Source organism: Amborella trichopoda, chromosome 6 (genome assembly GCF_054954075.1).
Source record: "Amborella trichopoda isolate Santa Cruz 75 chromosome 6, AtrichopodaSantaCruz75HAP2 v2.0, whole genome shotgun sequence".
In the NCBI taxonomy this organism is placed as follows: Eukaryota; Viridiplantae; Streptophyta; class Magnoliopsida; order Amborellales; family Amborellaceae; genus Amborella; species Amborella trichopoda.
The window spans coordinates 19,383,134-19,395,044 of record NC_142341.1 but is presented as its reverse complement, the minus strand read 5'-3'; positions in this window follow the sequence as shown (position 1 = coordinate 19,395,044).

Below are 11,911 nucleotides of genomic sequence, written 5' to 3'. Positions count from 1 at the left end.
TGGTTTGAAAATTTTAGTTATCTACTCCATAGTACTGGTTTTCAAAGAAGCAAGGTTGACTACTCCTTATTTCTTAAAAGATCATCTTCAAGTATTGTTGTCCTTTTAATTTATGTGGATGACATTATTGTTACTGGAAAATAATATTAAAGTCATTGAACTTATTAAGAAAGAATTGAAACTGAACTTTGAGATGAAGGATCTTGGAGAATTAAAATATTTTTTAGGAATCGAAATTCATCGGAATGAAAAAGGCATTGTCCTCACCCAACACAAGTATATTCTTGACTTGCTCTCTAAAACAACGATGTTGGGATGCAAGCTTATTTCTACCCAGGCTAAAGTAAATACGAAGTTAGGGAGTGAAGAAGGGGAATTGTTACCTAATCCTTCTTTGTACAGAAGTGTAGTTGGTGGTCTTCAATATCTCATATTTATGCATCCTGACATTGCTTATGTAGTAAATATAGTATGTCAGATCATGCAGGCTCCTCGACAACCTCATTGGGAAGCCACAAAAAGGATTTTGAGGTATTTAAAGGGTTCTATACATGATGGCTTATTCTATACTTCATCAAGTTCACAACCTCAAAGCATACTTTGATGCTGATTGGGCTGGGTGCCCTAATGATCGTATGTCCATTATATGATTTTGTATATTCTTAGGAAAGAATTTGATTTCCTGGAGTAGCAAAAAGCAAGCTTCAGTATCTAAATCCAGTACAGAATCAGAATATAGAGCAATGAGTGTTGTTGCAACATAAATTACTTGGTTACGTCTACTCCTTAAGGAAATTAGTGTTTCCACAATTAAACCAACCATTCTAGCTTGTGATAATCAAAGTGCCATGCGCCTAGCCACCAATCATATCTTTCATGCTTGCACTAAACACATAGAAGTTGATTATCACTTCATTAGATAAAATGTTGTATCAGGGGCTATTTCCACGACCTTTGTTCCTTCATCCCATCAGCTGGCAGACATGTTCACTAAATCGCTAACTAGACAAAGACATCATGAGTCCACAGACAAGCTCTCGATGCACAAGACGCATGCTCAGCTTGAAGGGGGTAATCAGGAAGAGATTGTCCTTTACTGTCTTTTGTAACAGTGTATAGGTATTTGTTCATAACATTGTATAGGGTATTTGTTTGTTCTTTATCCTCAAATATGTTGTGTAGTTCGTGGGGGTTATCTGTACGAAGAATGATTATCTTTCTCTCTCTAGGGTTTTGGTAATTTTACAGGCACAACCAAGACTTAAAGATATTGGGAAGTGGCATATACCACGCAAGATTCAGATTTTTTGTAGATGCTGTCACAAAACAAAGTTTGGACTATGGATAATCTTAGAAAGAGAGGTAAGCTTATTGTAAATTTCTATATTCTTTGTAAAGAGGATGAGGAAACAAGCGACCATCTTTTTCTACATTGCAATTTCACCTATGCGATATGGAGTTGGGCTATTTAGCTAATAGGAATTGCCTTGCCGTTTCCTGAACAACATTCTCGAATAGTAGATCAGTTATCCATCCCTCTTATTCCAAAAGTTGGAGTGGTAACTTGGCTGTTGTTCAGAGCCTCGATAGTTTGGGAGGTGTGGCGCGAGAGGAATAGGAGAATTTTTATGGTAGATCCTTGGATTTAGATTGTATTAAAGATAAGATTATCCATAATGTTTGGTTTTGGCTTTCTATATCCAAATATGGACTTAGTTTATCTAAAACATATGTCTTTCTTAACGTCTGTGACTTGATGCCTATCCAAAAAGAACGTCCTACCTTGCATAGGATATGGATTCCGCCCAGCAGGGACTGTGTGAAGTTGCACTTTGATGGCAGCTCCTATGAGAATCCTAGGCCTGCGGGGATAGGAGGCACCATTACAGATTCTTCAGGCATGGAGGTATGTTTTTTCTTGAGGCCTTGTGGAAGTGCAACTGCCAATACTGTTAAGATATTAGCGGTTCTTCAAGGGGTCAAGATTTTGAGGGATTTATATCAGAGTATGTATTGGGACGTGGAGGGGGATTCAAAGAATGTAATTAGTTGGTGCTCGGGTAAAAGTAAGCCTCCTTGGAGTCTAACAAAGTTTTGCCTACATATAATGGATATATGTGTGAATCAGAGAGTGGCCTTTGACCATGTTTATAGGAGGCCAATGATAGGGTTGATTTTCTGGTTAAAGAAGGGGTCCAGGCCGTTAGTTTGTTTATTTCTCCTTTTGTTTATTTCTCCTTAATCTGTATAACCGAGGGATTTTATTAATAAAGTTAAGTATGCTTGTTAAAAGGGAAAAAGAAAAAGAAAAGATATGTATACTTCTCTATAAACATTGCTAACAACCCTTACCAATCTTTCATTTTAAACTTACTCTCCTGACCGAACAATATTGTTGATCAATTTCACCTTTTGTATTGCTAGATCGCTGTTAGAAATAGAATTTTGAGAGCAACCAAGAGATTTTCTCTATCTGGAAGTGAAAGATAAATCAATCCAAAACACTCGTGGGAAAACTGTCTTTCTCGATGAGGTCATGTCTCTCTTTTTAGGAGACCCATCTTTTTCTTAGATATCCCTTTTTATGACTCCAAAGGGATCACCCTAAAAAGGTAAGTATTATGTCTTTCTTGGCCTCACTAGGCTTCTTTCTTACTCTCCAAAAAAACCTTTTTTTTTTTTACTATCATACCCTTAATTTTTTTTAAAAAACATAACGTGAGGTGATTTTGACTATTACCAAATCTAACAATATTTCAGTGGACGATACTCGTTAACCATATACTTTAACCTATTGTACTTAGTGAAAGGCGCTAGTCCCCTTTTAGCGGACGTTAATTCTATGTGCACCCTTCAGTCGACCAAAAATTTGTGGAACCCTCAAACGTTTTACACGAGGATGCTTTTTCCGTCCCAATTACTATTTTAGCCCTACTTTTTAAAACATATTCCAATCTTTATCCAATATCAAAAAAGAAAACCATCCCAAGCTGATATCTTTCTCGGCCTTTTGGTTAAGATCAAGTGTAAAACCCGTTGAACTCCTCCCTCCCCCCTCCTCTCTCTCTCTCTCCTAGCAAACAAGAGGCCTCCTTCTCCCTGGTTCACAGTGCCGAAAGCTGGGAAGCGAGGAGAAGGATGAGAGAGAGAGGGTGATTGCTGAGCGAAAAAGGAAGAAATGGTAGAGAGAGAGTGACTGAAAGACAATAGAAGTTCCTATTTCTTCCTCTGTTATTGTTTTTGTAACTTTAGAGCTTTGATCTCTTATCTAATAAAATTTACTTTTAGTGAGGATGATAAAAGGTGGGCCGGGGGGAGGGGTAGAGAAAGAGTGATTCATAAGGAGGAGATGGAGGAGTTAACTGGGTTTTGGGTTTGCGATAGTTTTCTTTTTTTGATATTGCTTAAAGGTAGGAATAGGTAAATGATTAGGGGTAAAATAATAATTGGAATGAAAAACGACGTGAGGAGGAGGTTTCATTATCCTCTAATAAGAATATTAAGGGGTCCACATGTCTTTGGTGGACCCAAGTGTGTACATGGAATTAAAATCCGCCCGCCAGGTGGGTGTTTGGGTTTGCGCCCTTGTCCCTGGTATATACGACCAAACAATACAAAAGGCAAGATTTTGGTGCGGCCGCTGCATCTGGACAATGCATGAGTGCATAACATCTTGCAACGTCCATTTTCATAAGAAAATTGTTGTATGCATTGGGGGATGCATCCCTACATTGTGTTCCCTATGCATAAGACATCCATCTTTCAAGCAAGTGGGTGGTCCCTCCAAAAATAAGTTAAGGAAAAGTATACCATCCATATGCTGACTGGTGGCACCCTTCTAATCGTTGAGATCTCATGTGGCGATATCTAATGGCTGAAAATTAGTCTTGTATTTTATTTTTTATTTTTAAATAAGATACTTCTTATCTGAATTTTGGAGTGTAGGTGTATTTTTATAAGAGAAATGACACTATGATACCCTCCTACACCTATGTGAGTAGGATCGCAAACGATCACCATTAAATTTTGACACAGATATCTAGAAAAATTATGACATGGGTGTAAGACTTGGGTGAATGGGTTTTCTAGAGATCTGTGTCAAAATTTAATGGTGATCCTTTAGGGTCTTACTCGCATGGGTGTGGGAAGCTCTCATAGTATCATTACTCTTTTTATAAATATAACTAAATAAAATGATTACAAAATATTTTAAATTTAATTTGTTGAGATTGTCTACAAAGAGATCATTTATCTTTTATACATGGAGGTCACAATCATTCTTGTACCTTAAATTTCAAGAAGAGATGGTTATAAAACTATCATTGAATAGACCTAAAGTTCCAAAAATAAATTCTTGGACTTCGTAACTCACCCCAAGCCATCCAATTTGTCATCTAATGAGTTATAATGATTTTGACCTCCATGTACAATAGTAAATGGTCTCCTTGTATACAATCCCTAATTTATTTTGGTTAATCTATTCAATATTACTTAAAGTGAACCTAAAACCAAAATTTCAAATTAAAATCATTTCTAAATAAAAAATGAGATTATTGGCCCTTGGATGAGCATGGTTCGATCTAAACCGCACCTCTTAAGCATCACACACTGTGGATGCAATACCAACACAAAAGTTAAAACCAATTGTCGAAATATTTTCATCATCATTTTTAATATTTAAATTATTTATTTTTATATATTCACGATATCTATATTAGATATTACATATTCCTAAAAATTTATGTCCAAAATCCATCCCAAAAATAGATTTTTGAGAGAGGGACTCATTCTATATATAAGTCCTCGTGTCGATTCCTATAGGATGCTTCAAGATGCTGCTGCTGCATGCAAGGACTGCCGTGCCCAAGTTGAGTAAACACAAAGGGTAAAAAGATACATGCAGGCCTTACACACGTGAAAAGTACACGCAAAGAGGCTGTTATTAAGTCACGAGAACTTGGTAAGAATCCCTCAATTATCGCATATGAAACAAGTGACTTTTATGTGTGAATTGATATCCTCAATTCAAATGTGAGTAGAATGTCACGAGGGGTTAGTGTTCCCAAAATCTAACCGGAACGGTTAATTGGATATGGGCTTGGAGCTGTATAAATTGGAACCAAACTAATAAGGGCGTTTAGCCGGATTAACTGGTCAAGTAGATTTCTTTAAAAAAAAAAAAAAAAAAAAAAAATAACCCTCCAAAAAAATAGAAAAACTTAGATTAAGTGTATAATATCTTATTACATACATTTGTCTTACAAAAAAAAAATTTAGACAACTTTTTATAAATTAATATTTAAATACTATGGTCATGTACACGATCCCAAGCATGTCACATAAATCTTTTTGTTTCCTATATTAGGATCTTCATTGAAGATATTTTTGTCATGTAACATCTTCTTCCAAGAATTAACATATTCATTCCAAACCTTCCATGAAAAACTTTTCAGTTTATTTCGTACAAAAATCGCTCACATTAGGAATGAAAGTTTATGTACTTTTTTTGTAAATAACAAAAATAGCTTGATGTTATTAAATCAAATAAAAACACCAACTAATTAAGACAGGAAACAGAAATGACCTCTTCTGTATAGCTAGATAAAGCATAATTCATACAATACTTTAAATAGGCATACTTCACAAAAAGTACATTGCATGATATGCAACAAAACGAAAAATCAATGCACAACACACTGATATGTTCTATTGTTCTTATATGTATCTACCATATCCATATCAATGTGTTGTGCATTGATTTTATCAAAAAATAAGAGCAGTAGAACAAATAATTTTATTAAGCAAAATAGAAAAACACTTCCCATATTTATCATAAAACATAATTTTATTAAAAAATCATAATTTTAACAAAAAAATAATTTTATTAAGCGAAATGGCAAAACACTTCTCATATTCATCACAAAGCACAATTTAAAAAAAAAACATAATTTTATCAAAATAATAATTTTGTGAAGCAAAATAGAAAAACACTTCCCCTATTCATCAAAAGACATAATTTTTATCGAACCATAATTTTATTAAAAAATAATTTGATTAAGAAATATAAAAAAAATCCTATATTAAACAAAAAACATATTTTTATTTAGCAAAATGAATTTTTTTTCAGAAAAATCAATTTATCCAAAACCCCTAAAATTGAGCAATATTTTGAGCAAGAAACAACCCTTAATGTTTTGACAATCGAACAAATCGACACATATGCATTGTAAAGGCTTCACTTGTCTTTCAAATGCACTATATTCGGTATTTTGGATTTAATTGATAACAATGGCAAACATTTTAGATCTATGCAAATTTCATGACCTTGTGCAAAACAAATTCATATAAAAAATTTACTCAATCATAAATAAACATACTAATTTTATTTGAGATATGAAGCCTCAATGATTGAAATCCACAACTCAATTTGATAAAAACGACCAATAAATAGATAAGAAATCTGCATTTTTGGATCGAACACGGGTTCTCTGAGCAGTAGCTTTTCAAGCAAAAATCAACTATTGATTTTTGGTTTTCTGAACAAATTAAAACTTGAATCTAATAAATACTTCAAATAGCAATCAAACCCCTCAAATTTCTTCAACAACCATTAGATATTGAGGAGATTATTGAAAGAATAGCAGAAATTTTCAAACACCTAAAAAATACACCATTTCAATCCAAAAAACTCTTTTTTTTTCAAAGTTTAAATCCAAATTCCTTGTTTTATATTCATTATATAGTGACTTAAAACATTTGAAACATGAAAAGACCAAAAAATGGTCTCCAAAAGAATAAAAAAATGTAAATAATTGGATTCATAGTTTTTCTGCTACATATAGCGGCCCCTATATCAAAATAACGCTATTATTTATACATTACCGTTATTTACTAAAAAACGCTGTTATATCGGCGAACTAGTCCGGTTAGCTGAAAACCGGCTGGTTTGACAAAAACACGGCCTGTTTTAGGCTAGAATTTTTTTTAGGTTATTACCTAGGCTACTAGACACACGAAATTGGCCCTAATCGGACTCAGAACCCTAGCGGTTGCGATCTAACTGGCCGATTTTGATTCTAACTGGCCGGTTTTTTAACACTGGGAGGGGTACAATATAAGGCTTTAGTGTCACAATTGACATTCTACTTCAAAAGGATGAAATTTGGATAATTCCAAAATTTATTCATATATTTAGTGGTGTTATTCTAAAAAGCAGAAATATTGTGGTGGTCGCATCCCCACACTTAGTCACCACATTGTGGTTTCTACTCCTATGAATAACACCACTCCGCTATCATTTTCAAAAATCGAACTCCTAATTTACTTAGAAAAAAGGGTAGGGGCATGTCTTCCCCACTGAATTACTTAAGAAAAAAAAAATCTAATCTATCTAAAACTTGCAATTTCAACACCAAAAAACCTACAAATTCATTACAACACCAGAAAACCTACAAATTCATTATGTTTACCTAGTATCATGAATGCGAATGAAGTAGATTTTAAGCCCTAAAGGTGATATGTCTTGAGCACTTCTATTCAATCTATTTCACATATTTATATGTATACAGGATTTGTAATATTTTTAAATTTTCAAAATTTATAATTAGGGGCAGAAATCAATTTTGACCAACAGAAAGCTTTCTAGCAGATCTGATTTTTCCTCTGGACTTTATAGTGTGGCCTTAACAATTTCGTAAAGTCCTTGCCTCACCAAAACCTCATCCTGCAATGAATGAGTATGTCGACATCCCAATTTTTTTTGATATGCCCAAACGTTTTGGTAATTTCTCTTTGAGAAAATGATTTTAGTAGAAAATAGGCTTTCGTTGTACCAAAACTATGTAGATCCTAGCCGAACACCATCCGATCGAAGAATTGGTGATGATGGAGAGACAATGGATCCGTAAGAATATATACCACATTCCCCCTATGACATAATCATCCCTTACTCAAGTTGTGAAGCTGTGGAATCTGATTATCATTCATCTTTATTTATATATCAAACGAGGTGTTTAAAATAAGGGATTGTATATAATGAGACCATTTACCTTTGGTACTAGGTGGTCACAATTCCTTACAACTATTTGATATAAAAATTGATATCTTGGATGTGTCACAAAGTTTAAAAAAAATTCTTTTGAAGTTGAGTTTGGTCAATGGAATAATTGCAACCAGCCAACTTCACATCCAATGGTCAAGATTGTTATGACTACCTTGTATCAAAGATAAATGGTCTCATTCTGTACTTTTCTTTAAAAGAACGAAAAAAGATAAGTGTGAGATTTAATTGAGAATCTCCCATTGGAATTAGTCACCATAATTAATTTAAAAAGCATGTGTCAATAAATTCAAATGGCATCTAACCTACATTAAAAATAGGGAAAAGTTTATAGAGCCGAGGCTCTAAACAATCAAATTAGAGCCTACCTCAAAAATTTCACTAGAAGAGATTGTTTTGTTGCCCAAATATCCTCAAATCGATCATCTCAACCTCAAGATGTATGAAAATGAAGAAAAAAAAAAGGATTTCAAGTTTTCAAAATAGTGCATTTTGTAATGCATTATTAGTTCGTCAATTTTCAAGATTTTTAAGTTTTTATAAATCTGTTCGATCTACACTAATTTTTAAGCTTTAAATATTATAATTAGAGATGAAAATATATTTTAAGACTGTCACAAAGATTTTTAGTATTGAAACCACACTTCTCAACATTATGTGAAAGTAGGCTCTAATTTGCTCGTTTAGAACTATATACAAACCGCACCTTTAAAAATATTAACAACCTTACGAAGCCATTTAAAATATGAAAGCAGACGTGATTTGACTGCATTAAATAACTATAAATATACCATTGGCTGTTAAATAGTTGTCATTTAGAGGGCAGAGTTGGACGTGGTCCCACGGATTTCCCTCATTTCAAAACGTGGAACGCCTACAAACCCCTCTCAACATTAGCATATAAAAGAGTTGTGGCTTTTGGAACATGAAAATATATTTGTTTGTAGATACTCAATGTTAAATTTTAGTTTTGGATAATACTAATTAGTATTTCAAAATAATATGATTGATGATCTTAAATTTCCTAAAGTGTTATTTTGTAGACAGAGAATGGTTGTGGGTCAAGTTGGTTATTTTAGCTGTGGAAGGGGATTATTTTTTGCCATTAAATTGAATGAGGTAGTTGACGTGGTTGGTAAACATTAAAAAAAAGTGACTATTAAGTGTTTGGCGGTTAATGATGCTTAGAGAACTATAATCTATTTATATTCGAAAATGCGTATAAAGAACTCGATTTTTCGTCTTAGTTTTGGGTGTAAATTCGTCAAAATTGATAGAGAAAGGGTCCCATCAAATTACCTTTTGAACGAGAATAGGGCTACAGAGATATTATATTAAATTTTAGAGAGATAAAGTATTTAAAATTTTTAGCAAGAGAAACTATCTCAAAAATTTTAGAGAGAGAAAGTACTTAAATTTTTTAAAAAGAGAAACTATCTCAAAATTTTTAGAAAGAGAAACTTATAGGGAGAGAAAACATCTTAAAATTTTAGAAAGAGAAATTATATCAAATTTTAGAGAGATAAACTACTTGAAAAAATTTAGACATAAATTATCTCAAATTTTAGAGAGGGAAAATATCTTAAATTATTAAACATTATAATAAATAATACAACAAAAATATTTAAAGATAATTTTTAAAAAAAAAAATGAAAATGTTATGCATTCATGTAGCATTGAACAAGCCGAAATCTATTTTATAAGAAATACTTCTTTTGAAATACATATAGAAATAGATTTTTCTAGGTAATCTTTTTTATGGATCCAAATGGCCCTTAAAACTTATGACAGGGGGGATTAAGTTCCAAAATTTATTTTTAAAAAACAAAATGATAAAAATCTCTCTTTCCAGGCAAGAGGCCCCTCTCTCTCTTCCGTTCTTCATTTCCGTGCCTCCCAGATCTAAGACTAGTGTTACTTCTCTTCATCACTAATCGGCCCTCAATTGAATCAACCAGTTACCCAAAATGATAATCTCCTTCCCAAAAGCCTACGTTCCTTTTTGAAAATTCTAAATTGTTACTGTCTTTGCTGTTTTCAGCTGGTGTTTGTCGCCATGAAAACCCCATTGTTCTTTTGTTGGGTAAAAGAGAACTCAATGCTCTTGAAGCATTGAAATATTTGGTTAGCTTTTGTTTAGCTTTTTCTTTTTTTTAATAAAATAAAAAGGAAAAGTTTCTATACTTCTCCTACAGCATAGAAGATCTATGCTTCCCTTATCGTCCAACAATCCAATTTTGATCAAGAGAGTCACTCACTGTTTGATCTTAAATCTGACATCACAAAGTATTTTATTTTTAGTTTTTTTTATACAAATTGTATGAATATGAAATTTGGTACGCGCCATCTTATCATTGGGGTGCACCTATAAAAAATATTTAAAATTATTTTTCAATAAAATATAATGACCAAAATACCCTTTGACATTTTTATGGGTATTTTGGTCATTTTATTTTCTTGAAAATATTGTATTTATAGTTTTCGCTAGTACGAGTTTAATAGAGGATTGGACTTACAAAATTTGGTGTCAAAATAGTTTATAGAAAAAATAAAAAATAAAATAATATAGAGACATGATATTGTGATTGGGGCAATCTTAGCCCTCCATTCAAGATGGACGGTTAGATAAAGGTAAGCAATCTTAGCCCTCCATTTAGGATGGACGGTTGGATAAGTGGAAGTATATAAGTTGTAGGGAAAATTACATAAATATTTGTTTTAGTTTTAATTTATGTAATTATCAAAATACCGAATACTTTCTGTTATTGATAATATTGTTCATTTGGTTTTTTGAACTTTATCGCAATTTTTTTTAAAAAGACGAAACTATCCAGTTTTTGTTTTTCAAAAACCCAAATCAACTAACCAAGTTAATCTCTCTTCTATACCTCTCTCACTTTATGACTAATCAAGTTAAAAAATCGATTTTTTTTTTTTAAATTCAAATTTAAAACAACCGAATTATTTTTAAATTTGGTTTTTGAACAACCGAATTCTCTCTCTATAATCTTCCTTTCACCCCACGCTTTACGCTATATTTTAAACTCTTTACTAGGTTTATTCTTTCTCTCTTTGTACATTACATTGGGTGGTTTTCTGAAATGAAGCAAAGTGGCAATCACATAGATCCCTTACTCTCTCTCCCCCTTTTCTCTCCCTTCACTCAACGTCCTTTTTTTTTTGGGTAAGTTTGAAGGCATGGCATCATGGGCTGGGTTGTCAACAAACCAAAACTTTCCATTGTCCACAATTTTTTGCGAGTTTTTTAGGTCTTCAAAGTCTTCGCACTCAGACCGAGTTGGGACTTACAATTTTAGCAAAAAATTTATAGGTTTCTTATTAAAGAGAGTTTTTGATATAAAATCATAAAGAGTATATGTTGGAGAGAGAGATAGAGTATTGGGTTAAGCTAAGTTAAGTTTTTATGTAAGTTTTTTTAAAGAGAGAAAGAGAGGGTAGGAGAGAGCGTATTGGAGAAAGCTCCTTTCTGAAATCTTTATGTTTTAGAGAGAGAGGAAGAGAGAGTTTAAGCTTTATTTTTAGAGAGAGAGAGAGGAGTTTTTAGTTTTTTTCTTAGAGAGAGGTTTGTGGATGAGGGGCAACAAATTTAAAGGCTATGTGCTCTCGATCCTTGTCAATCAAGGCGAGGAAGAAAACCAAGACGCTGGTGAGTGTGAAATCGAAATTATTCATTGATTCTCCCAATGAATAATCTAGAGAGAGAAAGAGTCATACATTATTCATTGCTTCTCCCAATACTGTTTCAATGATCTGGACTAGTACATTGTCTCTTCTAATATTAACTACGTTGTCATTGTCTCTTCTAATATTAAGTAAGTTGTTTCTTCTAAT